The following is a 13,764-nucleotide window of genomic DNA, read 5'->3' on the forward strand; positions in this document are numbered from 1 at the left end:
TTTCTTAGTTGGGTGATAGGCACATGGATGTGATTATTGTAAGGGTTCTGCATTCAGCCTTTACCTGGAAGGTTTTTCTGAACTTTGGCATCATTTGCCATGTTAGAGAGGCTGGGGATATTCAAAGCATCAAGTTCAGTCTCACTTTTGTTTACACTAAAGTCCATCTTTTAACTTCCTCCTCTCATATTTTGTTATAAACAGCAAGAAGAAAGGCAGCACCTTCAACACTCTGGGAAATCTCCTTGGTTGTATCACCCAGTTATGTACATTTTCTTATTCCCACACCACTGAACTAAATAACAAGAGATTCTTTCCTTTAGTTTCCACTAATGTTTTACTCACTTTCCTTTAAGCTCTCATGGACAGCCTCCACAATGGCCATAAGCCTTCTGGTAATAATCTCTTCAAAGAATCTTTTACTAACACCAATTTTCTTCTTAAAGTCCCTCCAGCTTCTGCTCTCTGGCCATTTTCAGAGCCAATCCCACATTTTAGGTTTTTGTTACTGCAGTACCCTACTATAGGTGCCAACATCAGTTTTAGTTTTCTATTGCTGTGTGCTAAATAGTTGGTCATGTAAGTCATCTCTATTACATGAGACACTAGGACATGACACTAGGAGTCAGGGATAATTGGGGTTCTCTTTGAGACTGGCTATCACAGTATCTGTGCTGAACCTGTTGTTGGTTTTAATAATACTCTGAGACCCAGGATAGAGGAACTTCTCATACACCCTAAAATTTAGAGACTTCATTCCCATCCTCTTCCAGTCTTACCTATCTGCAAACAGTTAGGGATCCTGTATGTGGCATCAGAGATATATGCACATTCAGAACTGATACTGCCTGCCCCCACCTATGTTCCATGTATCTGGGGCCCTAAATTCCCTGCCCAAGTTGTCCAAGTCCTCAAGTACCAAGAAGTCTGCATGCTCCTCTTCACTGCATCTGTGCCCCTGAGGGTTAAGTGGCACTACCAGTGTTCTATTTTCAGGACTTGGGGGTGGCCAGAAGTTTGTGGCTGCATTCAGGGAAGAGTGGAAAACTGGGCTTCAGTAACCACATATATGCAGGTGAGGTCTCTTGTGATTAGGAATGGAGGTCGGATTGAGTAGAGATGAGGAGAAGTCTGGAGCCTGGAGTGTGGACCAGTGACCAGGGATATCGGCCCTCTCTCCTCACATACCTGGAACAGAACTTTGAGGAGTTCAAGTACTGTGCATAGACCTTTAGTGACACGCAATGTCAAGAATACAATAAAAGGATTAATACACCATGATCATGCAGAATTCCGAGGATGCAAGGATATACCACAAACAATCAACATGATATACCACATTAATAAAACAAGGGACAAAAATCACATGGTCATCTCAATATATCTAGAAAAAGCATTTGACAAAATACAACATATAATAATGCAAAAACTCTCAACAAAATAGATATAAACAGAATGTACCTTAACATAACAAAAACCATATATGAAAAGCCCACAGCTTCAGCATATTCAATGGTGGAAAGTGGAGAAAGTGCTTCCTCGAAGATCAGGAATAAGACAAGGATGTCCATTCTGGCCACTTTTATTTAACATAGTATTGGAAGTCCTAACAAGAGAAAGTGGCAAGGAAAAGAAATAAAAGCAATATAAAAGGGAAAGAAGGAAAGCTGTCACCATTTGCTAATGACATAATATATATAGAAACCCTAAAGAGTCCATCAAAAAACTGTTAGAAATAATGAAAAAAATTCAATAAAGTTGCAAGACACAAAATCAACATACAAAAATCTGTGCATTTTATACACTAATAATGTAATAGAAAGAGAAATTAAGAAAATAATTTAATTTATAATTATATCAAAAAGAAAAAATACCTAGGAATGAATTTAACCAAGGAGGTAAAAGACCTATATAGTGTATACAATTAGAAATTTATAAAAGAAATGGGAGGTGGCTCAAATAAATGCAAAGATATTCCATGCCCATGGATTGCAAGAATAAATAGTGTTAAAATGTTCAGATTATGCAAAAGTATTTACAAGTTCAATGAGATACCTATTAAAATCCAAAGTCATTTAGCACAGAAGTAGAACAAGCAATCAGAAAATTTGTATGTAACCACAAAATCCTTGAATACATAACACAATCTTGATAAAGAAGAACAAAGCTGGAGGCATCACACTCCTAGATTTCAAATAGCCAAGAAATGGAAACAACCTGAGTGTCCAGGAATGGACACATGGATAAAAAATATGTGGGTTTTCCACATATAGTATCATATCATCTGCAAAGAGTGATAATTTGACTTCTTCTTTGCCGATTTGGATGCCTTTAATTTCCTTTTGTTGTCTGATTGCTGAGGCTAGGACCTCTAGTACTATGTTGAATAGCAGTGGTGATAATGGACATCCCTGCCGTGTTCCTGACCTTAGCGGAAAAGACTCTTAATCTCACAAAACAAACTGAGGGTTGCTGGGGGGAGGGGGTTTGGGAGAAGGGGGTGGGATTATGGACATTGGGGAGGGTATGTGCTTTGGTGAGTGCTGTGAAGTGTGTAAACCTGGTGATTCACAGACCTGTACTCCTGGGGATAAAAATATATGTTTATAAAAAATAAAAAATTAATTAAAAAAAAAAAGAAAGTGCAAAAAAAAATATATGTGGTATATATACACACAATGGAATATTATTCAGCCATAGAAAGTGAAATCTTGCCATTTATAACAACATGGATGGACCTTGAGGTAATTATGCCAAGTGAAATAAATCAGACAGAGAAAGACATGGTATGATTTCACTTATATATGGAATACAAAAACAAAATTAAAAATAAGCTCAAAGATACAGGGTACAGATTGGTGGTTGCCAATGGAAAGGTGTTTAGGGATTGTGAAAGAAATGGGTGAAGGGAGACAAAAGGAACAAAATTTGAGGTATAAAATTAATAAGTCATGGAGATGTACATGGTGATTATAGTTAATAATACTGCATTAGATATATTAAAATTGTTTAGGAAATAAATCCTAAAATTTTTCATCACAAGGTAAAAAATTTTGTAACTATGTAAAATGATGGATATTAACTAGACTTATTGTGGTCATTGCACAACTAGACTTATTGTGGTGGTCATTGCACAATGTATACAAATATTGAATCTTTATGTTGTGCGGTGAAACTAACATAATGTCATATGCTGGTCATACCTCAAATTTAAAAATTGTAAAAAAAAAAAAAAAAAGGAAGAAGAAGAAAAATAAGAAAGCTGAGACAACTAGACAAAAGCTGCGGGCCTTTTGATTTATCTTGAGGCCCACAGGGAGAAGTAAAGGGAACAGGAACTGCATCATTCACAGGTCCCAGCATGGCCAACTTCCTGCATTTAGCCAAAAGTTTTCTGGAGACAGAGAGATGGCAGAGAGTGGGTAAAGCAAATGGCTTGGAAGGACAGCTGTTTCCTGGCTGAGATTCCTGGGAGCATGCTGGGTAGGGCTGTTCAAGTAGATCCCAGGTTTCTCTGAAGGGGGGCAGTAACGAGAAGGCTGCAGCTGCTTTTGCTGCTGCTGTTTGCGTTCTGTTATCCTGGCAACAGCTGCTGTAAAGGCCACTCTGAAGGATGGGTGGTATTAACGCACCCCACACCATACTACTCTCCATTCATTAATTTTAGCCAGATTGTCTGGAGGAATTTAAGTTTCTAAGGTATCTTCAGGGTTGCTGAACAAAACAATCTTGAGGGATACTACACTGTTCTTTCCCTTGCAGTTTCAGCAACTTGCTCACTGCAGGGTGTTTATTGGTACCAGTAACATACTTGGAGTTCCTCAGCTTATGTGAGAGCCCATCATGACCATCTTTGGTCCCATTGTTGAAGAGCCTTAAGCACTGGCTAGGATACTGCTTGCCGGGCTTTTTTCAAATTCCTCTGTTGGATCACTTATCTGACCAGCCAGGCAAGATAGGCTGGAAAGTCAGAGACCCAAGTGATCTCCACCAGAATTAAAAAGTTTATATTAAAAATACACTAACACCTTCTATGAATGATGCACGGCTTCCTCTAGCACTCCTCAAGACCCATAAGCATGGCTGACAATGTGCCCCATGAGACACTCAGAATCTGGAAATGTTCTGCTAGCACCCTTCTGATATATCTTGCAGGCTCTGAATATTTTCCAAAGGTACCTCATGGGATCTGCAGGCTTTCTGCTTCTCCAGAATGGGACTGTGGTAAATTGCCTGGCTCACTATACACATTTTTCAGGAGTTCAGTTGAGCTGGAGAGAAAACTGATCTGCCAGAATAGATGCTTTAGACAGCAAGCCAAAAACGAAAGTAACACTCAAGCCTTAAATCACCAGCTGCCATAAGAAAAAGCAAATATCTAAACTGTAGAGAGTGCTGACTTCTCTCTGTTCCATTTTTGCCCACAGACCAGTATCAATAAAGGGTCAGATAAATGAACACAAAAGTGAGGATTGTTCCACTGTGAAGGGACCCCTGAGAGAAAATGTCCTGCAGTTTTATGGACACAAGATCCCAGAAATACTGGAAAGGGGAAGGGCTGAGAGAGCAATGAGGACTGATTGAGAGAGAAGAAAAAGTGTCTTCAGGGTTCCTTCCCTCTCCATCCCCTCTAAGGAGACTTCAGCTGAGGTACCCAAGGAAAGCCTCTGCCAAGCCAAGTGATCAAGAGGCCTCTAAATGGAGGCAACTAGGCTAGGAATGCAGTTCTGTGTAAGAGCACAGAAAGCCAAGAGAACCTGATTTCTTGACCACAACTCCCTTTAGAGACTTCAGTTCATTGGTTGTACAAATCCAGTTGGGAAGAGTAGGATTCTCTTGTGAGGTCTGCCATGTAAAGCCTTTATGATTGCTTATAGTCAGGCTTCAGAAATCACACCTGGACTTTTCTTTTAATCCCAGTATAGTTAACATACAGTGTTAAATTAGTTTCAGGTATATAATATAGTAATTCAACAATTCTATATATTACTCTGTGCTCATTAAGGTAAGTGCACTCCTAAATGCTCTTCACCTATTTTACCCTTTCCCCACACTCCTACCCCACTGATAACCACTTGTTTGTTCTCTACTGCTAAGAGTCTTTGTTTTGGTTTCTTTTTCATTGGTTCATTTGTTTTGTTTCTTTTTAGTTTTTAAAATTTTAATTCCAGTGTAGTTAAAATACAGTGTTACATTCATTTCAGATGTACAATACAGTGATTCAAATGTTCCATATATTACTCTGTGCTCTTCAAGATAAGTGTACCCTTAATATCCATCACCTATTTCACCCATCCCTGTACCCACCTCCCCTCTGGTAACAATCTGTTTGTCTCTACAGTTAAGAGTCTGTTTTTTGGTTTGTCTCTTTTTTCCTCATTGTTCATTTGTTTTCTTTTTTTTTCTCAGTGTCCTGAAAATTCCACGTGTGAATAGAATCATATAATATTTGTCTTTCTCTGATTGATTTCGGTTAAGATTAAACTTTCTGGCTCCATCCATGTTGTGGCAAATGACAAGACTTCATTCTTTTATGGCTAAGTAATATTCCATTTTATATATAGACTACATTTTTATCCATCCATCTGTTGATGGACACTTGGGCTGCATCCATAATTTGGTTATTGCAAATAATGTCACAATAAACATCGTGATGCATATCTTTCCAATTAGTGTTTTTGTATTCTATGGGTAAATACCCAATACTGTGATTACTGGATCATATGGTAGTTCTATTTTTAATATTTTTGAGGAAACCCCATATTATTTTCCACAGTGTCTGTACCAGTTTGCATTTCTACCAACAGTAAAGAAGGATTACTTTTTTACCACATCCTTGCCAACACTTGTTTCTTCTGATTTTTGTTTGAGCCATTCTGATAGGAGTGAGGTTATGGTTCATTGTGGATTTGATGATGATGGGTGATGTTCAGCATCTTTTTGTGTGTCTATTGGCCATTGGACTGTCTTCTTTGGAGAAATGTCTGTTCATGTCTTCTATCCATTTTTAAATTGGATTATTTGTTTTTTGGGTAATAACTTGTATCAGTTCTTTTTATATTTTGAATAATAACCCTTTATCAGATATGTCATTTGCAAATATCTATTCCATGGGATGTTGCTTAGTTTTGTTGATTGTTTCCAGCTCAGAAGGTTTTTATTTTAATGAAGTCTTAGTGTTTTTTTTTTTTAATTTTCCTTGCCTCAAGAGACATATCTAGTAAGATATTGCTAGCCAGTGTTAGAGACATTATTGCCTATGCTCTGTTCTAGAATTTTGTGGATTCAGGACTCATATTTATGTCCTTATATACTTAGAATTTATTTTTTAATTAAATTTATTTATTTTCAGCATAACAGTATTCATTATTATTCATAGTCTCTCATGACTCACCTCCCCTTCCAATTAATCCTTTTAATGTACTGTTGGATCATATAAGCTAAGATCTTGTTGGGAATTTTGGCATCCATATTCACCAGGTATATTGGTCTGAAATTCTCTCTCTCTCTCTCTCTTTCTCTCTCTCTTTTTTTTTTTTTTTTTTTGATGGGGGCTTTGCCTTGTTTAGGAATCAAGGTAATACTGGCCTCAGAATGTCTGGAAGTTTTTCTTCTGTTTCTATTTTTAAAAACAGCTTCCAGAGAATAGGTATTATTTCTTCTTTGAATGTTTGTTAGAATTCCCCAGGGAATCCGTCAGGTCCTGGACTCTTGTCCTTTGGGAGGTTTTTGATCACTGCTTCAATCTTGTTACTGGTTATTGGTCTATTCAGGTTGTCAGTTTCTTCCTGTTTCAGTCTTGGAAGTTTATAAGTTTCCAGGAATGCATCCATTTCATCTAGGTTGCTTAAATTATTGGCATATAGCTGTTGATAATAATTTCTGATTATTGTTTCTATATACTTGGTGTTAGTTGTGAACTCTCCCCTTTTATCCATAGTTCCATTAATTTGGGTCCTTTCTCTTTTCTTTTGGATTAACCTGGTCAGTGGTTTATCAATCTTATGAATTCATTCAGAGAACCAGCTTATAGTTTCATTGATGTGTTCTACTGTATCTCTGGTTTCTAAACCATTGATTTGTGCTCTAATGTTAATTATTTCCCTTCTTCTGCATAGGTTAGGCTTAATTTGTCATTGATTCTCCAAATCTTTAAGGTATAAAGAGAGTTTGTGTATTCAGGACTTTTCTATATTTTTTTTTGAGTGAGGTTTAGATGGCTGTATATTTCCCCCCGAGGTCCACCTTTGCTGTATCCCATAGGTTTTGGACCAATGTGTCTTCATTCTCATTGGTTTCCATGAATTGTTTAAGTTCTTCTTTGATTTCCTGGTTGATCCAAACATTCTTCAGCAGGATGGTCTTTAGCTTCCAAGTGTTTGCATTTCTTCCAATCTTTTTCTTGTGATTGAGTTCCAGTTTTAAAGCATTATGAACTGAGAATATTCAGGGAATAATCTCAATATTTTGGTAATGGTTGAGATCTGATATGTGACTCAGTATGTGGTCTAGTCTAGAGAGCGTTCCATGTGTGCTCGAGAAGAATGAGTATTCTTTTGTCTGAGGGTGGAATGTTCTGTATATATTTATAAGGTCTACCTGGTCCAATGTGTCATTCAAAGCTCTTGTTTTTTGGTTGATTTTCTGCTTAGTTGATCTGTCTATTGCTGAGATTGAGTGTTAAACTCTCCTACAATTAACATATTATTATCAATATGTCTCTTTATTTGGTTAACAGTTGGCTTATCTAGTTGGCTGCTCCCATGTTGGAGCATAGATATTTACAGTTGTTATATCTTCTTGTATTTAAGACTGATATAGTGTCCTTCTGTATTTCTAACTATAGTCTTTAGCTTAAAATCTAAATTGTCTGATATGAGAATTGCTACTCCAGCTTTGTATTGAGGTCTGTTGGTATGAATGATGGTTCTCCATCCCTTCACTTTCAGTCTGGATGTATCTTTAGATTCAAAATGAGTCTCTTGTAGACAGCATATGGATGGGTCCTGTCTTTTTATCCAATCTTCAACCCTGTGCCATTTTATGGGCACATTTAGGCTGTTCATGCTGAGAGTGATTATTGACAGATAAGATTTTATTGTCATCATGTTGTCTGTGAAGTCCTTGTTCCTGTGGATTGTTTCTGTATATCTTTGTTCTGTATCACTCTTGGGGTCTTTCTCCTTTTAAAGAACCCACCTTACTATTTCTTGCAAGGCTTAGTGGTCACATATTCTTTCAGTCTCTGCCCATCTCATAAGGTCCTTACTACTCCATCTATTCTGAATGACAGCCTTGTCAGATAAAGAATTTTAGCTGCATGCTTTTCTTATTTAGTGCCTTGATTATGCCTTGCCAGCCTTTTCCGGCTTGCCAGGTCTCCATTGACAGGTCTGATGTTGTTCAGTTTTCTTCCCTCTGTATGTAAGGAATCTCTTTACCCTAACTGCCCTTAAAATTGTTTCATTGGTTCTAAGATTTGCAATTTTTACTGTTACATGCCGGGACATTGGTCTGTCCTCCTTGAACTTAGGAAGGGTCCTCTCTGCTTCTAGGACACAAATGCTTGTTTCATTCTCCAGATTAAGGAAGTTCTCAGCTATTTGGTCAAATATATCTTCTAGTCTTCTTTCTCCGTAACCCCTCAGGGGTCCAGCAATTCTGACACTGAACATTTCATGGCATCATTTATTTCTCTAATTCCGTTTTTATTCAGATTCTAAGCTGTTTGTTCTAGGCCTCCTCCTGATCCTTCTTTTCTATCAGTTTGTCTTCTAGATCACTAATTTGATCTTCTGTCTTATTTACCCTAACTGTCAGAGTATCTAGATTAGATTGGATCTTATTGATAGCATTTTTAAGTTTTGCCAGATCTGCTCTCACTTCTGCCATTAATGAATCTATGTTGTCTTTAATCGTTTTCTCCAGCCTATTGTCTTCATAACTGCTACCCTGAAGTCTGTTTCTGAAATCTTGCTTAGATCCATCTCCATTAGATCTGCTGGAAAGGCCATTGTCTCTGGGTCTTTTTTTTGTTGGGAATTCCTTCTCTTTGTCATTCTGTTGAGTTGTGGTTGAGGGGATGTAGAGCTAAAAATATCAATCACGATCCAGGCAAGGTGCACTCTGGGAAGTTTTGGAGCAATCAAAAGTCACTGCTAAAAAGAAAGAAAGAAAAAAAAAGCCAAAATGAGCCCTAAGAATAAGATTTATAAAGTACAAAAACAAACAGTATGATTGATATGACTGACAATAGAAAAAGAAAAAAAATTAAAACACACAAAAAGGTGGGTGTTGGGAAGGTGGTTATAATCCCTATATGTGAGTGAGGAAGGGTATTTCAGTTTTTCCTGGATGTATCTTATTATCTTCGTTAGAGGACTCAACTTTCCAGAGATACAGGGAAATTAGAAGTTATATATATATATATATATATATATATATATATATATATATATATATGAAACAAAAGTATATGTATGAAAAGTTCAAGTTAAAAATTTACTATGGAATAAGTTGTATTAAACATCTTGTTGAAATGGTAACCAGGTAAAAAAATAAATAAATAAAAGAACAAGAATCATGAGAACGAATTTAAAAGAGAGAGAGAGAGAGAAAAGTTGTATTTACAAAATATGCAAGCTGTGGGGCAATACCAGAAGCTTAAAATACAGTTTTCGCGTGGTGTAGGGGTTTTATAGTTTTACAGGGACCCTATGGTTGCTGTCCTCTTGTTCTTTCAGCTAGTCTTCTCGGGGAGGGACCTGTTGCATTGTTTTCCCGTCATTCCAGCTTGGGCTGAGTTGCCCTGCCACCTATCAAGGGCCTGAGCTCCATGTAAGCCAGTTTTTTAGGCTTTTGTTCTCTGGCAGCTTTTCATGCCTTTTTGAAGGGTCAGACCAAGGTAAACTGTCTGCACCCAGACTTTTGCCTCAGAAAGAAGTCATAGTCTGTTCCTCTCTGAATGGTTGAGAACACACAGACTCCCTCTCTGCAAACCCCCTTGAATACTGCAGCCTCCCACCGGTGGTGCGCACCCCCAACCACTGTCTCAGTGGTTGCCTGAGGACTCCGCTTGTCTCTAATCCCCCCTGCCACAAAAACCATGAGCAATACTGCTCTGGGTGAGCCCGGTCCCGGTGGCAGCCAGTCCCGGGATGGGGGACTCAAGTATGCACCAGGTCCTATCAGCCTCGTCGGAGGCTGCAGCAGCTGTGGTAGCAGCAGCAGCCACCAGCCCCAGGGACTGCTGACTCAAGTCCATACCTGGTCCTCTGAGCCCCAGCAGAGGTGGCTGCAGTGGAAGCAGTTGTGGCGGCGGTAGCCACCAGGCCCAGGGACCACTGACTCAAGTCCGCGCTGGATCCTCTCAGGCGTAAGCTGGCAGTGGCTGCCACTGGTCCCAGGACCATGGGCTTAGGTCCATGCCCGTGGCTGCCTAATCCCAGCAATTGTCCCTAAGTCCCTTTATTGTGTTTGAATGCTGTTATCAGTCCCTTCCCATCTTGCAGCCATGAGTCTTCAAGCTATTGCTGGTCCCCAAGCACAGGGCACTTTCGCATTGGGTTATTACTTTCCAATGGCTTACTTCTGGTGGCTCCTTCCCCCTTCTGTTTATCTGCGGATGTCTGTCCCTGAACTCCAAACTCCTTTGTACCTCTGCACTGATGATCTTCTGCCCCTGCAGAGATCCAGAAGTATATACTCTTACATCTCAGGCTGATTTTATGGGTGTTCAGCATGCTCTGGTAGATATCTAGCTCAATTCAGGGGACTTGTTGAAATAGGGTCCCCTACTCCTCCACCATCTTGCCCCTTCCCAAGCCAGCTGACCTTTAAAACTATAGGTTTTAAGCTCTGCTGATTGCCAGAACTCACAGAAATCAGTCCCTCTCATTTTCCAAGCCAGTGGATTTGGGGAAATATTGTCCTTGTGTGTTCCCCTGTGTGCTCCTCTCCCTCACCCTCCTCCATGACCATAGCACCCTCCCCTCCACAGTAGCCTCAATCTTTTTCTTCATTAAACTACCTATCTCCACTACCTACCTTCTTTTTTTTTTTAAAGATTTTATCCATTCATCTGCCAGAGAGAGATCACAAGTAAGCAGAGAGGCAGGCAGAGAGAGAGAGGAAGCAGGCTCCCCACTGAGCAGAGAACCCGATGTGGGCCTTGATCCCAGGACCCTGAGATCATGACCTGAGCTGAAGGCAGAGGCTTTAACCCACTGAGCCACCCACTTCCTACCTTCTACTTCCTACCTTATTCGGTGTGGCCTCTTCTCTCTCTTTAACTGTGGAGTTTGGTCTGTTAGTCTTCAGGCCAATTTCTGGTGTATTTAGGGCGATTTCATAGTTATTTAGTCATGGTCTTGGGATGAGATGAGCCCAGGATCCTCCTACTCCTCCACCATCTTTGATGTCTCCATGATGAAGCTTCAATAACTATTTTTTAATAAATAAGTAATTTCCACAAAATAGGCTGGTTGAAAATGTTAATTTTTTAAAAGATTTATCTATTTATTTGAGATAGGAAGAGACTGAGCTAACAGAGGGAGGGGCAAAAGGAGAGATATAGTCCTGAAGTAGGCTCCTCACAGAGCACAGAGTCCGACACAGGGCTTGATCCCACAACCCTGAGACTATGACCCAAGCTGAAATCAAGAGTCAGATGGCCAACAGACTGAGCCACACAGATGCCCCAAACATACTAATTTTTGAACACTTTAGTATACGCGCTAACTGCATACCCAACAGATAATAAAATAAGAATATGCTCAACCTGATGAAATGTGAAAATCTTTGTTAATACACTTAAAATTGTAATAACTTTTGGTTTTTTAAATCAATAATACAAAGTTAAGTGTTCTCCTAGTTTTAGGATTCATTTGAAAATGAAGCTGTATCTAATATATAAGATGTACAAGTTTTACTAGTAAGCAATTAACATACATAATAACCAATTGAAATAGCCAACTTCCACTTGTCTGCTCTTAATTTCTAATACTACACTTTCTTAACAAGCATAGAAACTATCACACCTCTCTCCAGAAAAAAAGTATTGTTATTTGACACTCTTTAAAGAAAAGCAGTCTGAGCCCATGGCCCTTTATAGAAAAATATCCTGAGCCTGTGACAAGTTAATGCAGTTGACGGGAAAAGCATTTTATTACATATTACACCTTCAAGTTAAAAAAAAGAAAAGAAAAAACCCTCCCTTAAAGCAAATTAAACACTACTATAAAAGTATCAACCACCTATAGTAGCTCAACCGGAGAATCAAGCCTTAAAGACAAATTTCTTATAGCAGAGAAAACCACTGTGAAGGCATATTAACTACCTTTATGGCTTGATTGTGTGCTATGCCGCAGGATTATGTATAGGTTATATTAGTTACCAGAACTGTTGCACAGAGTTTTAACTTGATTATCACTGAGAACATAACAGAGGTACTCTCAGTCCATGCAAAATAATTGAAAATATTGAGTCACTGTGCTGAATGTTTCATTTTTGGAGCAAACTAAAGGGAACAGTAACCAAATTAAATACAAACAATGGCTGAAATCACTCTCCTTAAAGATTCCTGAGCACATGATGTCTGAGGCATAACTTTATCCATTAAATCTGTGTGCCCATATTACCATTTGGGATATATGTATCATAATGGTTTAAATCTTTTGAGTATTATTCATATATTCCTATCTACCCATTCTCTACACTTCTGAAAAGATTTCACCTACAGTAAGATATTTTAGTAAAAAAGTGCTAATGTGCATCTTTCTAAATGGAACTTATATGGACTAAAAGTAGAGATTGTTTTTTAGGAAATATAAAATATGCAAGCAGAAAAGTAGGAAAATATCATTCAAGTGTATGGTAGAAAACTAAAAATTGACTATTTTTAAAAACCTATGAAGTGGCTTCAAACAAATATGCATTGTGCAGGCAGAACAAGTAGGCAAATGACATTCAAGTGTATTCTAAGAAAAAATTACCATTTAAAAAAAGTTATGAAGTACCTCAGCTAAAATACATAATGAAATTCTAATCTAATACAGGTCAATAAATGTAAAAAAAAAACAGTTATAAACCCTAACAGGAAAAGTAAAACTACTTTTACTGGAAATTTCTATTAAGATGAGAATCTTAAAGTAACAGAAAAGTGGCTTTAAATTCCCTTAGAACAACAAACAGAAAGAAACAATGCAAGTTAGTACAGCCACTTTGGAGAACAGTGTGGAGATTCCTTAAGAAATTAAAAATAGAGCTTCCCTAAGACCCTGCAATTGCACTACTGTGTATTTACCCCAAAGATACAGATGTAGTGAAAAGAAGGGCCATCTGTACCCCAATGTTTATAGCAGCAATGGCCACAGTCACCAAACTATGGAAAGAACCAAGATGCCCTTCAATGGACGAATGGATAAGGAAGATGTGGTCCATATACACTATGGAGTATTATGTCTCCATCAGAAAGGGTGAATGTTGTAGCAACATGGACGGGTCTGGAAGAGATTATGCTGAGTGAAATAAGTCAAGCAGAGAGAGTCAATTATCATATGGTTTCACTTATCTGTGGAGCATAACAAATAACATGGAGGACATAGGGAGATGGAGAGGAGAAGGGAGTTGAGGGAAATTGGAAGGGGAGGTGAACCATGAGAGACTATGGACTCTGAAAAACAATAGAGGGTTTTGAAGGGATAGGGGGTGGGAAGTTGGGGGAGCCAGGTGGTGGGTATTAAGGAGGGCACGTATTGCATGGAG

Source organism: Mustela erminea, chromosome X, assembly GCF_009829155.1.
Source record: "Mustela erminea isolate mMusErm1 chromosome X, mMusErm1.Pri, whole genome shotgun sequence".
Classification (NCBI taxonomy): Eukaryota; Metazoa; Chordata; class Mammalia; order Carnivora; family Mustelidae; genus Mustela; species Mustela erminea.